This window comes from Octodon degus, unplaced genomic scaffold (assembly GCF_000260255.1).
Source record: "Octodon degus isolate 3935 unplaced genomic scaffold, OctDeg1.0 scaffold00017, whole genome shotgun sequence".
NCBI lineage: Eukaryota > Metazoa > Chordata > Mammalia > Rodentia > Octodontidae > Octodon > Octodon degus.
Window position 1 is genome coordinate 207,969 of NW_004524593.1, and position 16,080 is coordinate 224,048.

The window sequence follows — 16,080 nt, forward strand, 5'->3', positions numbered from 1 at the left end:
AAGAAGACAGAAACAACTTGCAAACAGAATGCAGCACATCATCAAGAAGATTATACACCATGATCAAGTGGGATTCATCCCAGGAATCCATAGATGGTTCAACATATGCAAATCCATAATGTAATACATAGAACCAAGGACAAAAACCACATGATCATCTCAATGGATGCATAAAAAGCATCTGACAAATTCTAACACCCACTCATGATAAAAACTCTTCAGAAAGTTGGAATGCATGGTCTTTATCACAGTCTGATAAAATCTGTGTATGACAAATCAACAACCAACATCATACTGGGTGGATGAAACCTTAAAGGTTTCCCTCTAAATGTGGATGTACATTTATACGTATGGTGGAATACATTTCAGACACAAAAAGAATAACATATTCATATATGCTACAATGAAAATGAGTCTCAAAAACATGTTAAGTGAAAGAAGTCAGATATAAAAAGCCCACATATTATATGATTTCATTTATATAAAACCTCCAGATTATGCAAATACCAAGACAGAATACAAATGAGTGGTTTCCAGATGTTAGTAAGAGAAAATGGGAAGGAAACACTGCTTAATGTGTATTGAATTTTACCTTTGAGTTACAGAAGGTTTTGAATCTAGATGGAGGTGTTCATTGTACCCTATTGTGAATATTCTAAGTATCAATGAATTTCTCACTTAAAAATAGTTCATTTTGTGTTCTTTAATTTTATTTTATATCATCATCATAATTTTTTTTTACCTTTAATTTTAGATGCTTGGTATTGAACTCAGGGCCTTCACACTGGGCTGCATCCAGACCTTTTGTGTGTTTTAGTTTGGGCCAGAGCTTCACTATGGTTTGCAAGCTGGTCTTGAACTTAAAGTTTGCATGCCTGAGCCCCAGAGTGCTGGGATTGCAAGTATGCACCACCATAGTTAATACATTTTTTTTTTTTTTGTGGAACCAGGGATTAAACTCAGGCCCTTGCACTTGCCGGCAAACACACTTATTCTACTGATCTATCTCCCCAGCCCCTAAAGTTGAGAAGGATTTTTTTTTCTGGCTGGCTCAGGCTGCCTTAAAGGCAGGCCTGGTAAGGCATGAGGAGCTGGGGATCTAAAGTAGGGTTCCTGTGCCTCACTGCCTTTGTATAAGCAGGTGCTTAAACAACTGAGCTGATAGGCAGGCCCCCTAATTTTTGAAATAATGACTTTTGAAGGATATTTCTAGACAAGAAAAAATTCATATAGTGTACCTATTTTTAAAAATCTAAGCTTATAATCTTAGTGTTCTGCATTTAAAATGTGTATGACCCACATGTGTAGCACACACATGCATGTTTATACTCATATGTTTATATACATATTTACTGTACTTCCCTTCAAAAACTTAACAGAAATGTAAAACTCAGCAATATGTTATAGATTATTTTATTTTTATGCTTTTTAATTTTTTAACGAGAATACAGAACAGTAATACAAAAGAAAAAAATAAAAATGATACAGAACTTCATCAAACAAAATAATATGAATTTGACATTTTAATTTTATTTTTTATTAGAGCTGTTTCTTCTTTTTTTCTTTTCTTTTTCTTTTTTTTGGTATGTCATGACAAGCAGTACATATTTATTTATTTATTTTCCTGCTCCATTCACTTCCTTTATTTTTTTCATAATTTTCTTGAGAAATAGCAATGAGAGAGTTTCAAATCAGATTGGTAGGACAGTTTCAATAATTAACACATTGCATACATTCTTCCTATTGGTTAATTGCTGTACAAGATGGGGACATGACACTGTACTTACAAACACCATTAGAACAAATCCCTCTATTCATTAAGAGAATGTAACTATATATCTATCCTAGCCACTTTGAATACACAGATACAAAATGGACATTCATCTGTATCCCCTTTTTTTGTTAGGTTCCGTTATTTGAATATTATAGGTGTGTAAACTCAGCAAAATATAACATTTTAATTTTATAGTTCGAGAAAAAAATTTTGTTGAAATAAAAAATGAGTTACAAGGATTAGTGAAGTAAGGCTTCCTCAAGCTTTACAATTCTGTCACCAATCACAGAGAGGTAGAGAATCTCTGTGACCAAATACCACACATAAACAACTTAATGGAAAAAAGATTTTTTGGGCTTACATTTGTGGAAGGTTCAGTGCATGTTTAGTTGGCTACAAGTCAGAAAAACCATAGTGGAAAGGTATAGTAAGATAAATCAGTTCCCTAAATGGCAACAAGAAAGCAGAAAGAGCAACAGAAATGAGAAGGTGCTGGGGACAGGATATGTCCTTCCAAGGCATGCCTCTGGTGACCTACTTCCTCCAACTCGACCCCACTTTACAATAAAGTCATTCATTTGTGAGCTCATCATTGGTAAAATCAGAACCTTCATGATCCAATTATGTCTCTAGGCCCTACCTCTAAACATTGCTGCATGGAGTATCAAGCCTTTAACTCATGAGTCTCTGAATGATACTTCTTATATAAATCATAGCAAGGAGTGTGGATCTGCTACATTTCATGGAATACCTATAGGATGTTGGACAAGAGCAGGTTATTGTCTAGGGCAGAGAAAGGACTTAAGGCATTTTAAGCAGCAGTAGTGAAGTACAGAGTTATCTGCCGTGCAAATAGTTTCACAATCCATCTCTGTGTACAGCTTAAGTCCACATCACATTGTGCAGAAGTAGAACCACTGGAAGAACCCAGGGATCCACCTGCAATGTCTACAGGCCCCACTTTCTAATAGCCCCTGTAGGAATGGCATATTCCTGGTAACATTCACAGCTTTCCTGCACAGTCTTTTCATAATAATTCAAAACATAATACATGCCCCTATCCTGCTCAAGAACCCTCCTGGAATTCCCACCCATTAAAATAAATTAAATTGCACAGCATTTCTTTTCTTTCTTTTCAAAAATTAACTTTCTTCCCAGTGTATTTCACTGGGTCCTTTTCTGAAATGATCTTCTCTTGTTTGGCTTATGAGAACCTCAAAAATTTTGCTTTCCTTGATTTTATCTATTTCTTCCTCTACTTAAACTCCTCATCAGCCTGACTTATTATGAACGCTGAAAGGAAAAACAGGGAGTTTGATTTGATGTTTATTCAATCCGAGCATTTTACTCCATTGTCACAGACTCTTTTGCTTGTTTTAAAATTTTATCATCTTGTCATCTTCATTAATTCTGTCCAACCTCAAATTACCTTCATGACCCCAAATCCCCACCCTGTCCCTCACTACTCCTGGGTTAATAAATGTAAAAAGAGATCAGATTACTAATACATTTGGGATAAGAAGTGAGAATATTTATTTCTACTGATTGCTGGTGAAAAATTCCTGTATGTGGAGAGAACCTGTTCCTGAATGTATAAGAAGTGTAAAGCCTCATTTAATATTTCCGTCAGAGAAAAAATTCATAGAAAAAGATTCGAAAGATTCACAGATAGCTCTTTGAGTCCCAGTATAAGAGGTCGTTCATGGTGGCAGAAGATGAAAAAGTTGCAAACCTGAATGCACAGAGGTAGTAGAGTCACTGGCAGTTCTCACATCCGTGAAATAGGAGGTTCAGGGAAATTCTATGGATCGAACTCAGGGACATGACCAAGCTGAATGTTGAGAGTACAAGAAGTCACTGGCTTGATCTGTAAAAAGTTTCAGGCTTTGCAAAAATGTGTCAAAGGAATTGGGATCCTCATCACCAAGAAGTCACCAAGGGATGTAGTGGTAGAGAAAGATAGAGGTGCTGTCAAAAACTCCTGACTTACATGCAAATTTTATGGATGCTGATGCTTTAGTGGATTGTTAACTGGTGGTTAACTTTTTATGCCCAGCTGAACTAAACTGGTGTGGTGCTGGGTGTGGGAGGCCCACTGAGGATTGTTGCCAGCAGCATCAGAGGCAGAACTGGTGAAGGGGTGCAGAGATGCTGTTAGGGATGCTCTTTAGAGAAGCTGTTCGAATTGTTGGAAGCTGCTGGTTTACTTGGGTTATTCTGATGGAGGATCTTGTCATGATGGTTTTCCTGATGCACTTGGCTGTTCTTGTTACAGGAGGAGTCCTGGACCTTTGTTGTCACTGAGAATGGCTGTGGTACATTTTGGGGGAACTCTGGTCCTCATCTTGGGCATTGCTTCCTGGGTTCCAGAGGGTAAGATGGTGCACAGCTCAGCCTCATAAAGAAGCTTGTCACATTGGCTTTCCTGATAGGAACTCAGCTTTCCTCATCACTGGAGGAGCTCAGGACCTCACTGTTGAGTACTTTTGGGGGAGTTCTGGTGCTTACCTTGAGCATTGTTTCCTGGCTCCCACTTAAGATCCCTCAGCTTGCTACACAGATCCTTCATCCTGTTGGCATAGATTTTCTACCTTCCACCACTGACCTTTGGACCTTCCCAGTGCAGATTCATGAAGCGGGGATGCATGAGACATTGCCATGAGCTACAGTTGGACTTGTGGGAAGCATTGTTATGAGCTCTAGGTCCTCAGCTGGACTCATGCAGGATATTAGGATCCAGACCCTCAGTTGGATTTTTCAGTCTTTAGTGTGTGGACAGATTTCCTACATTCTTTGTATGATTCTTTGTGCAATTCATTATAAAATAATACTATAAATGTGTCTTAAATTGTTCCCTTTGCAAAAACACTAAACCAGGATAGATACCAACCTCACACGAATAAACTTATAGACTTGGATATAATTGTACCTCAAATAAGCTCCTCACAGAGCAGCAGTGTGTACCCTCTAATACCTGAGTGTGTGTTTGGCCTGACAGCTGGGTGTTGGTGCTGCTGGGTACACAGAAAATCTAGGGATTTTAGAAGAGGCTGCATCCGTTAAGTCCTCCCTTGGGTGACTGCTTTTTGTTGAATTGTAAAAGCTGCAAGCCTTCAATTGATAACCTGACACACTGATTACTGTTTTGCTGGATCTTTCTTGGAAAGGACACTAATCCAGCCTCAGGGGAAATAAACAGCACTGGGATTAAAGAACAGAAGACACTCCATCCCCCACCTTGACCTAAATGTCCAGAGGAGGTCAGCATTTATCAAGGGGTTACTTCCTGGTCTTAGCTAGAAGCAGTTGCATGGTTCTCCTGGCTCCTTTGTGGGGCATTTGGCTCTCCCACACTGGGCCCTCTCCCTAGATTTCTTCCTTTGAGACTATACTCCACATATGTCTATATTAAACTGCACTTCACTATCTCTGGCTTTGGACAAACCACCCCCAACCCCAAAACATCCCTCTGAATCTAGCACATGGGACTGAATTAGTTGTTCTATCTACAAGTTTAGTTTATCAGGAGAGAGAGATGGCACAGTCTAGTTGCTGTTCTCTCCCACAATCTTTTCCATGCCCAGGTCTGGGGGCTGCTGTGCTACCAGAATGGCACATTTTGTGTTTTAAGCAAGGTGCAAATCTGTCTGTGTTATCACTTACTGTATCACAGATGTGAAGCTTCTTCTGTGCATTACTCAGGGAGCCTTCATGTGGTTATCTGAAAAATTCATTATTTGGGTAAAGAGATGGGAAGAAATGTCACCATTGACTCTGAATAGACATTGCCTCGATGTTAAACAAAGAAAAACTCCTATTTCCCAGGAGTTTTCTGTGTTGATAATGCCAGGATATGGTCCTCCTGTAGCACTGTCTTCACATATCAAAGGATTAGTTGGAGAAGAACAGGGGCAGATGAGGGATTTTCCTGCTGCGAAGTGTCGTGACCCCAGGAGGTGTTTGGGGCTGTGCTGTGCAGACTAATGCAGAGTCCGCACAGCGCATGGTCTGCTTGGCCCGTCTAGCTTGCACCCTGGGTGTATGTGGAAAGAAACTCTCTCTCTGATGCTCTGAGATGGTTGGCTGGAATTAGAAAGCCATCACTGGAAGAAGCAATAACTGTCACAATCAGCATTATGGAACACTAAGATCAACATCATGAGGACCTCAAGGTGAGTGGCAGGGAGTCAGAAGACAGAGCTTAATGCCCAAAAGGTCACTACAAGATTGTGAAGCCTAACAAGTCTCCAGAGGTAAAGGTGAACAGGAATAGGGGTGAATAAAGGGAGAAAAAAACTGATCTCTGGCAGACAAGACCTAGGAGATCTAAATCACGCTATTGAGGGATATGTTCTTGGACCAGTGTAGCTACTGGTAAACTTTTATATTTGGTGGAAGCTAGATGGTCAGTGATTGATAGCAAATAGGCAGTGTTTTTTTTCTGGTTGTGCTCAGCCACTAATGGCAGATTCCAGACACTTACAGGATGGATGAATGTACTAAAGAAAAGACTGGGAAAGTGTGACCTTACTTGAGCTTCAGGGACTTGTGGGAAATAAAGAGGTCATTTCCAGAAACACTGTATGGTGCCAAGAGAGAAATCACTGAATTTGACTGGGATGTCTTCTGCCCTGTCTATCTGTCTGTCTGTCTCTGTCTGCCCCCCGCATCTATCATGACTCTATATCTATCTATGTTGCACTTTTAAAAAATATGTTTCTTATTTTTGTTGAAGATGATTTTTCAAAGTGTCTTGCTATAGGAGACTTGTGGAAAGAATTTCCTAAGAGTCAAACTCCTACTGTTCAGAAAGTATGCTTTACTTGCTGAGTATTGGTTATTTACAGTTTGTTAGCCATTCATTTTTGGAAAACACATGTGAACTTCTCCAAAGTTTATATTATTACACTGTGAATAAATTTACAAGTGGTGCAGCCTGGGAAGGTGGAGAATGGAAGACAGATGGCTTCCAGGCTATTCTTTTGACCTGATCTTGGGGGTGGGGACAACACCACAGGTGGACTGAGGAGTAGAACCCTGCTCGCATATGTGCATCTCTTTTCTCCTCACTGGCCACCTTCTCTGTGGTCATCAGAGAAGGAGCACAGGAGGAGCCTTTCTGAGTGTGAACAACATCACCCTCTTTGTTCCTTGTATGATAATAAGGACAAAATGTCTATAGCCAAGAGGATTATAGACAGTGTTTTATTTATTTATTTTCTTTTTTTACTAATTTTATTGAGAAGCAAATAGCAATGAGACAGTTTCAAAACAGGTCAGTGGGATAGTTACAATAATTAATGTTCTCTTAATTACATGTTCTCTTATGTCCTGAGTCCTCACTGACCTTAAATGTGTAGGTTCAAAATGTTGGCTGTCCTTGCAGTCCTTTCTACTAATTTTTGTCTGCAAACTTAAGCTGTTAACCCTCAAGAGAAGCTTAATGATATCATTACCCTACGACATAGGCAGGTGAGCTTAACCTCACTGTCTGCATATAAAACAACTTAGACATAACATGGAACAGGTATTTTCCATCAAGTATTGATATGTTAAACTTTAAATCCCTACAGAATGTGAAAAACAAATAAAAAATAAAAAAATTTAAGAAAAATTGGAATAAACATTTACATATTTTTACAGAGAAATGTAGAACTCTAACCATATACAGAATTGTAGCAGGACAGTCCTGTGACATTTTCCCCCCTTGTTTTGTGTTTTCATTTATTACCCTTTTTTAAAAAAAAAAAAAACAACTAACATTTACTTGAGAGACAGTATAGCAGTAATTGATATGACATCCTTCCTTCATTTTGGCTGTCAGGTATTTTGTCCCAGTAATGACTAAAAAGTAACTGAGACTCTGCTGAACACATTCTTTCTCTTTCATGTCATCTATTGTACCTTTCAGATATTACTAACTCTTTCAGGTTCTCACACAAGTGAGACAATACTGTTTTATTTCACTTGCCAGTATAGTCTTTAGTTGCATCCATTTATCTGCAAAAGGCTCAAACTTATCATTTCTATAGCTGAATAATATCCCATTCTGTAAAAATACCACACCTTTTTTTATCCATTCCTCAGCTGATGGGCATTTGATTTGTTTCCAAGAGTTAGCTATGACAAATTGTGCTGCTATAAACATGGGTGCACATATATTGTTGTGGTATGATGATTTCAGTTCTTTTGGAAAAATTCCTAGGATGGGAGTAGCTGGCTTGAATGTGACCTCCAATCATAGCTTTTTGAAGAACCTACATACTGATTTCTATAATGCCTGTACCAGCTTGTACTCACACCAACAGTGGAGAAACGTTCTTTTTTTTTCCCCAAAGCTGCTCCAGATTTGTTATTGACTGACTTCTTGACGATAGTCATTCTTTCTGGCATAAGGTGGTATCTCAGCATTGTTTTAATTTCTATCTCTTGAAGGACCAACGATATTGAATACTTTTTCATATTAATTTGCCATTTCTATCTTTTCATTTGTGAGGAGTATATTCATTTCAGATGCCCATTTTCGGATTGGGTCTTTGAATTTTGGAGGCCTGATTTTTAAAAATTCTTTATATGTTCTAGATAGGAATCCTTTGTCTGAATGACAGTCTTCTATAATTATTTCCCAATTCATGTGTTTTCTTTTTAATCTGTTGGTGATTTCTTTTGTGCAGAAACTTCATGAAAAGATGAAATCCCAATAGTTGATTCTTTGAAATATTTCCTATGCAATTTAATTTTTGTTCGTGAACTCTTTACCTACTCCTATGTCCTTAAGATTTCTGCTTACTTTTTTCACCAGAAGATTTAGTGTTTCAGCTTTAATATTTAAATCTTTGATCTTTTTTTACTGTAGTTTTGTACATGGTTATAGTCCTGAGTCTATTTTTAGCCCTTGACATGTGGAAAGCCAGTTTTTCCTGCATCATTTATTAGACTATCTTTCTTCTGGTGAACATGTTTGGCCCCTTTATCAAAGATAAACTGGCTGAGTGTGTTTGTAGTTGTGTCTACTTCCTCTAATGTGTTCAATTGATCCTCAGGTCTGTTTTTTCTTTAATTCTGTGCTGATTTTATCACTGTAGCTTTGTAGTATAATTGCAAGTCAGGGATTGTGATGCCTCCTGCCTTTCCTTTCTTACTCAGGATTGCTTTTGCTATTCTACATCTGTTTCTGTTCTGGTTCTAGATGAATTTTAGGAAGGTTTCTTAATAAATCTGTGAGGTATACTAATGATATTTTAACTAGCATTGCATTGAATCTGTGTAACAATTTTAGGAGTATGGTCATTTTCACAATGTTGTTCTTCCTATCCAGAAGCAAGGAATATCTTTCCATTATTGGAAATCCTCTTCAGTCTCTGTTTTTAGAGTACTATAATAGTCACTGTAAAAATCTTTTACTTCCTTTGTGATATTGATTCCTAAGTATTTCATTTTGGGGTGTATTATTGTGTAAGGCATCATTTCATAATTTTTCTTTTGGTGTGTTCCTTCTTTGTGCCTAGAAATGTTATTGATTTTTGAATATTATCTTTGTATCATGCTATGCTACTGAATTTGGCTATTAAATCCACAACTCTTAGTGGAGTTTTTGGTATCTTCTATGTACAATATCATGTCATCTATGAATAATGATAATATCACTTCTTCCTTTCTAATCATTATTTTTTTATTTATCTCTCTTGTCTAATTGCTCTGGCTAATGTTTCCAGAACTAAATTGAACAGGGGTGGTGACAGTGGGCATCCTTGTCTTGTTCTTGATTTTAAAAAGAAGACTTTCAATTTTTGTACATTTAATGTGATGTTGTCTGTTCCTTTGTTGTAGATGGTTTTATCAGATTGAGATAAAGACCATGTATTCTGATTTTCTGCAGTTATTTGTTTTTATCATGAATGAGTATTGTACTTTGGCAAAAGCTTTTTCTGCATCTATTGAGAGAATCATGTGGTTTTGTCTTTGGCTTTGTTGATGAGGTGTTTTACGTTTATTGAGTTGCATATATTAAACCATCCCTGCATTCCTGGGATGAATTCCACTTGGTCATGATACATAATTTTCTTGATGACAGGCTGAATTCTGTTTGTTAGTATTGTATTGAGGATTTTTGCATTTATTTTCATTAGGGAGATTGGCCTATAGTTTTCTTTTTTGGTTGGATCCTTCTCTGGTTTTGATATCAGAGTAATACTTGCCTCCAGGAATGAGTTTGGGAAAACTACTTCCCTTTCAGTTTCATGTAAGAGTTTGAGAATAGTTGGCATTAGATCTAATTTAAATTTCTTGTAGAATTTTGCTGTGAATCCATCAGGATGTGGGCTTTTATTTGGCTATAGGTGTTTTATTACAGTTTCAATTTTATTCATTAATATTGAGGTATTCAGAATTTTTATATCTTCTTGATTCAGGTTTGGTAGTTCATATGTGTCTAGGAATCTGTTCATTTCTTCTATGTTTTCCAATTTGTGAGAGCAAACATTTTGGAAATAGGTATTGATGATCTTCTGAATTTCTATGTAGTGATTTCATCCTTTTCACCCCTCATTGTATGAGTTAATGGTTTTTTTCTTTCTTTTTTTGATGAGGTTGGCCAGGGGTTATATCAATTTTATTCATTCTTTCAAAGAACAAACTCGTCAACCCATTAATTCTTTGTATTGTCTTGTTCATCTCTATTGCACTTATTTTTGCTTTGATTTTTATAATCTCCTGCCTTATTGTGGTTTTGGGCTTGACTTGTTCTATTTTTTCGAGGAGTATGAGGTACAGCATAAGAGTTTGGACTGGTTATGTTCTCTTCATGTGAGAATTGATCATTAGAAATTTCCCTCTTAATGAACTTTTGATTTTATCTCACAGGTTCTGGTAAGTTATATCTGCATTTTCATTTGATTGTAAATATTGTTTAATTTTTACCTTTAATTTCACCCGTGACTTCTTGATGATTCAGCAGGGTATTATTTAATTTTCTTGTGCTTATAGACTTTTTGCTTTTTCTGTTGTCAATAACTCCAGTTTCATTGTATTATGGTCAGGTAATATGTATGGGATAATTTCAATTCATTTGAATTTACTTAAGTATGTTCAATGTGCTAACACATAATATATTTTGGAGAATGTCCCATGTGAATCTGAGAAAAATGTGTATTCTGATGCTTATTAGACTCTATAAAGGTCTAATAAGTTCATTTCAGTTCTGCTTGGTGGTTCTCTTCTGTTGTTGTTGAAGTTGTGGTGATCTTTGTGTCTTTCTAAAATATATCTTGGGGGCCCAAGGAGATAGCTCAGTAGAATAAGAGCTTGCCTGGCAAGAATCAATCCCCAGTACCGCAGAAAATGAATGAATGAATGAATGAATAAATAAATAAATAAATAAATAAATAAATAAATAAAATATCTTTTGGTACTCTTTGTAGGGTTTATGTTGTTATCATGAATTTCTTCAGTTGTTCTTTGTCATAGAAGTATCTTATCTCGCCATTCAATTTGATAGATGGTTTTGCAGGGTACATCAGTCTGGGTTGAAATTTGTTTTCTTGCAGGACTTCAAATATCTCACTCCAAGTTTTTCTTGATTTGATGGTCTGTGTTGAGAAATCTGCTGTGATTCTGATGGTCTTTCCATTATAGGTTACCATTTTCTTCTCTCTAATAGCTTTTAATGTTCTATTCTTTTGCTCAGTTTCTGAGATCTTGATCAATATATGTCTGGGTTGAGATTTGTTTTGATTATAGCTAGCTGGAGTTCTGTACGCCTCCCTTAAAAGTATATCAGATTCTTTCCCCATGCTTGAGAAATTTTCTGCTACTACTTCTGCAAAAAATCTTTTTTTGTCATTTGTCTTACATCCAGCTGTTTCATTTATACTTATTAGTGTTATATTATTGTTCTTTGCATCATCTTTCAGCTGTTTTCTTGTTATTTCCTGATCCTTTGTTACTTTTAAGAGATCTTTCCTTTCATGATAGCTAACCACAATGCTATCTTCAAGGTCTGAAATTCTATCTTCTATTCCTTTCAAGTGGTTTTCCCAGATTTCAATGGAATTCTTAGTGTCTTGGATATTTTGAATCTGTTTCACGCATTCTAGTTATTTCCTGCAGTGTTCATTCAGTGTTTCAATCATTTTTCTATTCCTTTCTATTTTTTATCTATGTCTTCCTTGAATGTGTTAAGCAGTTCATTCATGATTGTTATCATTTCTTTTTCTACCTGAGAGATTATTTCTAATCTGATTTCATCCATAGCCTGATGGAGTTGTTTATTTCAGTTGCTATCATCTCAGAAATTTCAGGTATGTAACTTTCAAATTCTTCTACGATCTTGTCTCCTGGACTTGTTTGAGTGGGCTAGAGGTCTGAGTTTGCCTTTTGTTGCTTGATTTTGTCTTTTTTTTTTTTTTTTTTTTTTTGCTGGAACCGGGGGATTGAACTCAGGCCCTTGCGCTTGCCAGGGAAGCACTTACTCCACTGAGCCATCTCTCCAGCCCCGATTTTGTCATTTTTGAAGTCTCTCATTTTTGAGGTGGGGATGGGTGAGCAAGGCCCTCAGGAGAGTGGGAGGGCAGGGTAAGCTCACCAAAGCTCTCACTTTGTCAGGTTCAATATGGTTTCCACTTCATTGAGGATAGAGGCAAGCAGTAACTCAGGAGGGACCTGATGATGAATAAGCACAGGTTGAAGATATGTAAAGCTTTCTTGATGGTGGGACAGTGCAGGGTAGGGCTCACCAAGGCTCCCACAGGTCCCTCTGGCAGTCTACTGGGAGCCTAGTTTCAGGTCCCCAGGGCAGTTTCCCTGGGAGATGACAGGTGGTTGGGGCTCAGCAGAACTCCCATGAGGAGAGGAGGGAAGTCCAGAAAGGCCTGCCAGATCTCCCTGGCATTCTTTCAGGTGATGATGGACATCCAGGACTCAGCCAAACTCAGGCAAGGATGAGAGGAGGGCTAGGAAAGGCTCATTCAGTTCCTCTGGCAGTCTTCTGTTTGAGTACAGGCAACCAGGACTCAGACAAGCTCCGGGGAGGGAGGGATGCAAGGAGAGCCCACAAGGTTTCCCTGGTGGTATTCAAGGTGAGGATGGGCAGCCAGGACTCAGAGGAACTCCTGCAAGAGGGGGCAGGCAAACTGGCCTACCAGGTCTTCCTGGCAGTCTTAGATCAAGCAAAAATAAAAATTGAAAAAAAAAAAGGTATAAAGAGCCTTGACCCACAAGCAACTGGACATGGGTTTATTAACATTATTGTAGAAGAGGTGGTGCTGTGATTCTAAAGGAGCTAAAAACCTGATCCCTCTCCTCTTTTCTCTTTCCTTCCCCCAACTTCTTTCTATGTGTGTGTACATATATCAATGCTGGGCAGGCCAACTCACCTCTTTTAGCCAAACCAAATTACCTAAATGCCACTGCAGGTAGAAGCCTTTGCATAATATGAAGCAGTCTTAATTATTTCAACCCTCCAACTTAAGTTCTGGTGTGGAAGCTTAGGCATACATAAAGAATTAAGTGTAGAAATATCTGTGAACATAAGTAACACACTTGAAGAAGCCTTCACAAGCAAGCACAGCAAAAAGCAGCATAATCATGAAAACAAGCAATGGACAGCTAACTCAAACTGCATAAGTAGATCACACAAAAGGAAGTGAGAGAAATGCCTAGAGGCATAAGAACCTTGTAAGTCACATTACTATTTTATGCACATTTCATTCAGAACTAACTGTGTAGTAAGGTCTAGAAGGCAGGAGCTAAGATTTCACACCATATAGGCCCTTAGATACTGAATATTAAGACCTGTCTTACTATCTATTTTAGTATATCAGGCATTGAATATTTTAGATATTGAATATCTTGCAAAGGCCTGTGTACTAAACACTTGATCCCCAACATGGCTTTACTGGCAGATGGTAGAACCTTCAAGAGGAGAGGCCTTGCAGGAAATCCTCAGGTCACTAGAGATTTCCAGAAGAGGGCACTTCCGGACCCTGTCTCCTTCCTCTTCTTTTCTTTGCTTCCTGGCCATGAGTTGAGCTGTCTTCCATTGTCATATGGCATCCCCACCAGATGCCCTATGAGCAAGAAGAGCTGTTCAGTCATGGACCAAACCTGCTAAATCTAAGAGCCACAATAAATCTTTTCTATCGGCTAATTTTCTCAGACATTTTGCTCTACTGATGGAAAGCTGACACTGACACTTGATGCCTGCTCCTGCTAGAGAAGACCCCATTTGTTAGCAGGGCATGTGGAAGAAAACACAAGAGGGCACCTGGTGAAGCCCATGCCAGAGGTGATGCTGGGCACTGGTCTGAGTGGTAGGAAGACTTAACTTTGAAGAAAATTGAGAGGGGTTCTGTCTGAGTATGGGCAAGTAAATTGTGCATAATAGTAAGAGCCAGCATGGTGGCGCACACCTGTAAGCCCAGCACTCAACAGGCTGATAAAGGAGGATCACTGTGAGTTGGAAGCCAGCCTGAGCTACAAAGAGTTCAGGGCCAACCTGAACTATAAAATAATGCCCAATCTAGGCAGGCACTTAAACAATGAAGCTATCTTTCCAGCTCTGAGGCCCTCTCTAAAATAAATACATAATTAAAATAAAATAAAAAGAGGAGTAGGAGTGTGTGATATACTCAGAAGTGATGTGGATAACAGGAATCTTGCTATCAAGCTAGGATAGGGTAAATTAGAGGGGCAGCCAGTAGGCAAGAAAGGAGAAAGAGGTAAGCTTCATGCTCAGCAGTGGAAATGTTGCCTGCGTCTCTGGATACAAGGTTTGGCTGTGATTCATGAGCTTGTGTGTATCAACTGAGAGAAGATGTTGGAAGGGTGGAAGCTGGGCAGAGTTCATTATTTCTTTAACTTAATGAATTTGTATTGGGATCTGGGATTAGCTTGCTACTGTGCAAAGAACTAGTATATACAATGATAGCTCCAGCACAATCCCTTCCCTATGTAACTTGGCTGCTCTGCCAGAATAGGAAGGAAATGTGTTATGAGGTTCATACTTCATGAATGGGCCTTTTAGGAATGGAAGCATGTTGAAATAACTGAAAGGGGCAGTCACTTGCTTGCCTGATGCCTCAGGAAGATGATTTAGTACAGAATTCAGGTTAGACAAAGAGGTGGAGCTGAGCTGGGAGGCTAGCCATGGGCTGCAGCAGTCATCAGGGAGAGAAGCAGCATCTGGCCTTGAGTGAAGATAGAGATAGCAAATGACTAGAGACATTGTCTCCATTCTGCCTGTGTGGTGACACTGAGTAATGAGGACAGAGCATGGGAGAAAGACAAACACCAAGTTTTCATCCTTGCTAAACTGATGTCCTAGGGACTCTTGGAGATTAGTGGAGAGACCTCAGATGAAAGCCTGATGCAGGGTTCCACTTTAAGCCAGTGGATCTTGGAAGAAACCAGTTAACTTCATTAGCCTTACTTACTCAGCTTAAGAAGAAGCTGTTACAGCCTTAGTTTGCCTATCATTTACAACATCATTGTGATGAGAAAAGTATGTAATAAGAGATATAAGCTAATGGTATGCTAAATTATACTATTGATGGCAAAATTGACTGAGATTTGTACACTGCTTTACAATGTGGAAAGCATTTTTGCATTCATTATTTAATTTGCTCCTTATAAAAACCATTCAGATAAATGCAATTACTTCATCTATATTTTATGAATGAGGAGACAGGCTTGGAGCTTGCCCTGATGCTGCAAGGAATAAGTAGAGGAACCTAGACTGAACCCTCCCAAAAATTTGCCTAGTCTCCTCAGTGAGAACTTATAAGTTTCAGTTGCCATCAACTCTGAATTCTTGCTGCATATAAGAGAGTATTAGACAGTATCACTGTGCTATTCTTATTGTGAGGGACATTTATTTGTTCCTTGGTTCACTCCTTTGTTATGCATTTAATGATCATTCAATGCTCACTTACGGGCACATGGCATAGGGCTGGACTTGGCTTGGTGATAAACACAGGAATATAATGTGGTCCCTACTAAGAAGGACTCAGAGGCTGGGGATACAGCTCAGGGACACAGTGCTTGATTTGTAAGCATGCAGTAATTAGTTTGATCCCTGGTACAAAAAAAATGAAGAAGGAGAAGGACCCAGCATACTGAAGGAACTGCAGTTCAGAGGCAAGTAAATATTTAAACAAAGCATGCTGAGTTCCATCTCTGAAGCACAAATGAAGGTCTACTGTGAAATGATATATGCTATGGTCTATGTTATCTGGGTCTGGCATCATTTTCTTCCATTCATGAGCCTCGCCTCTAACACAAAGTTTCAAAAACTCCAGCCTTGGCCAAGG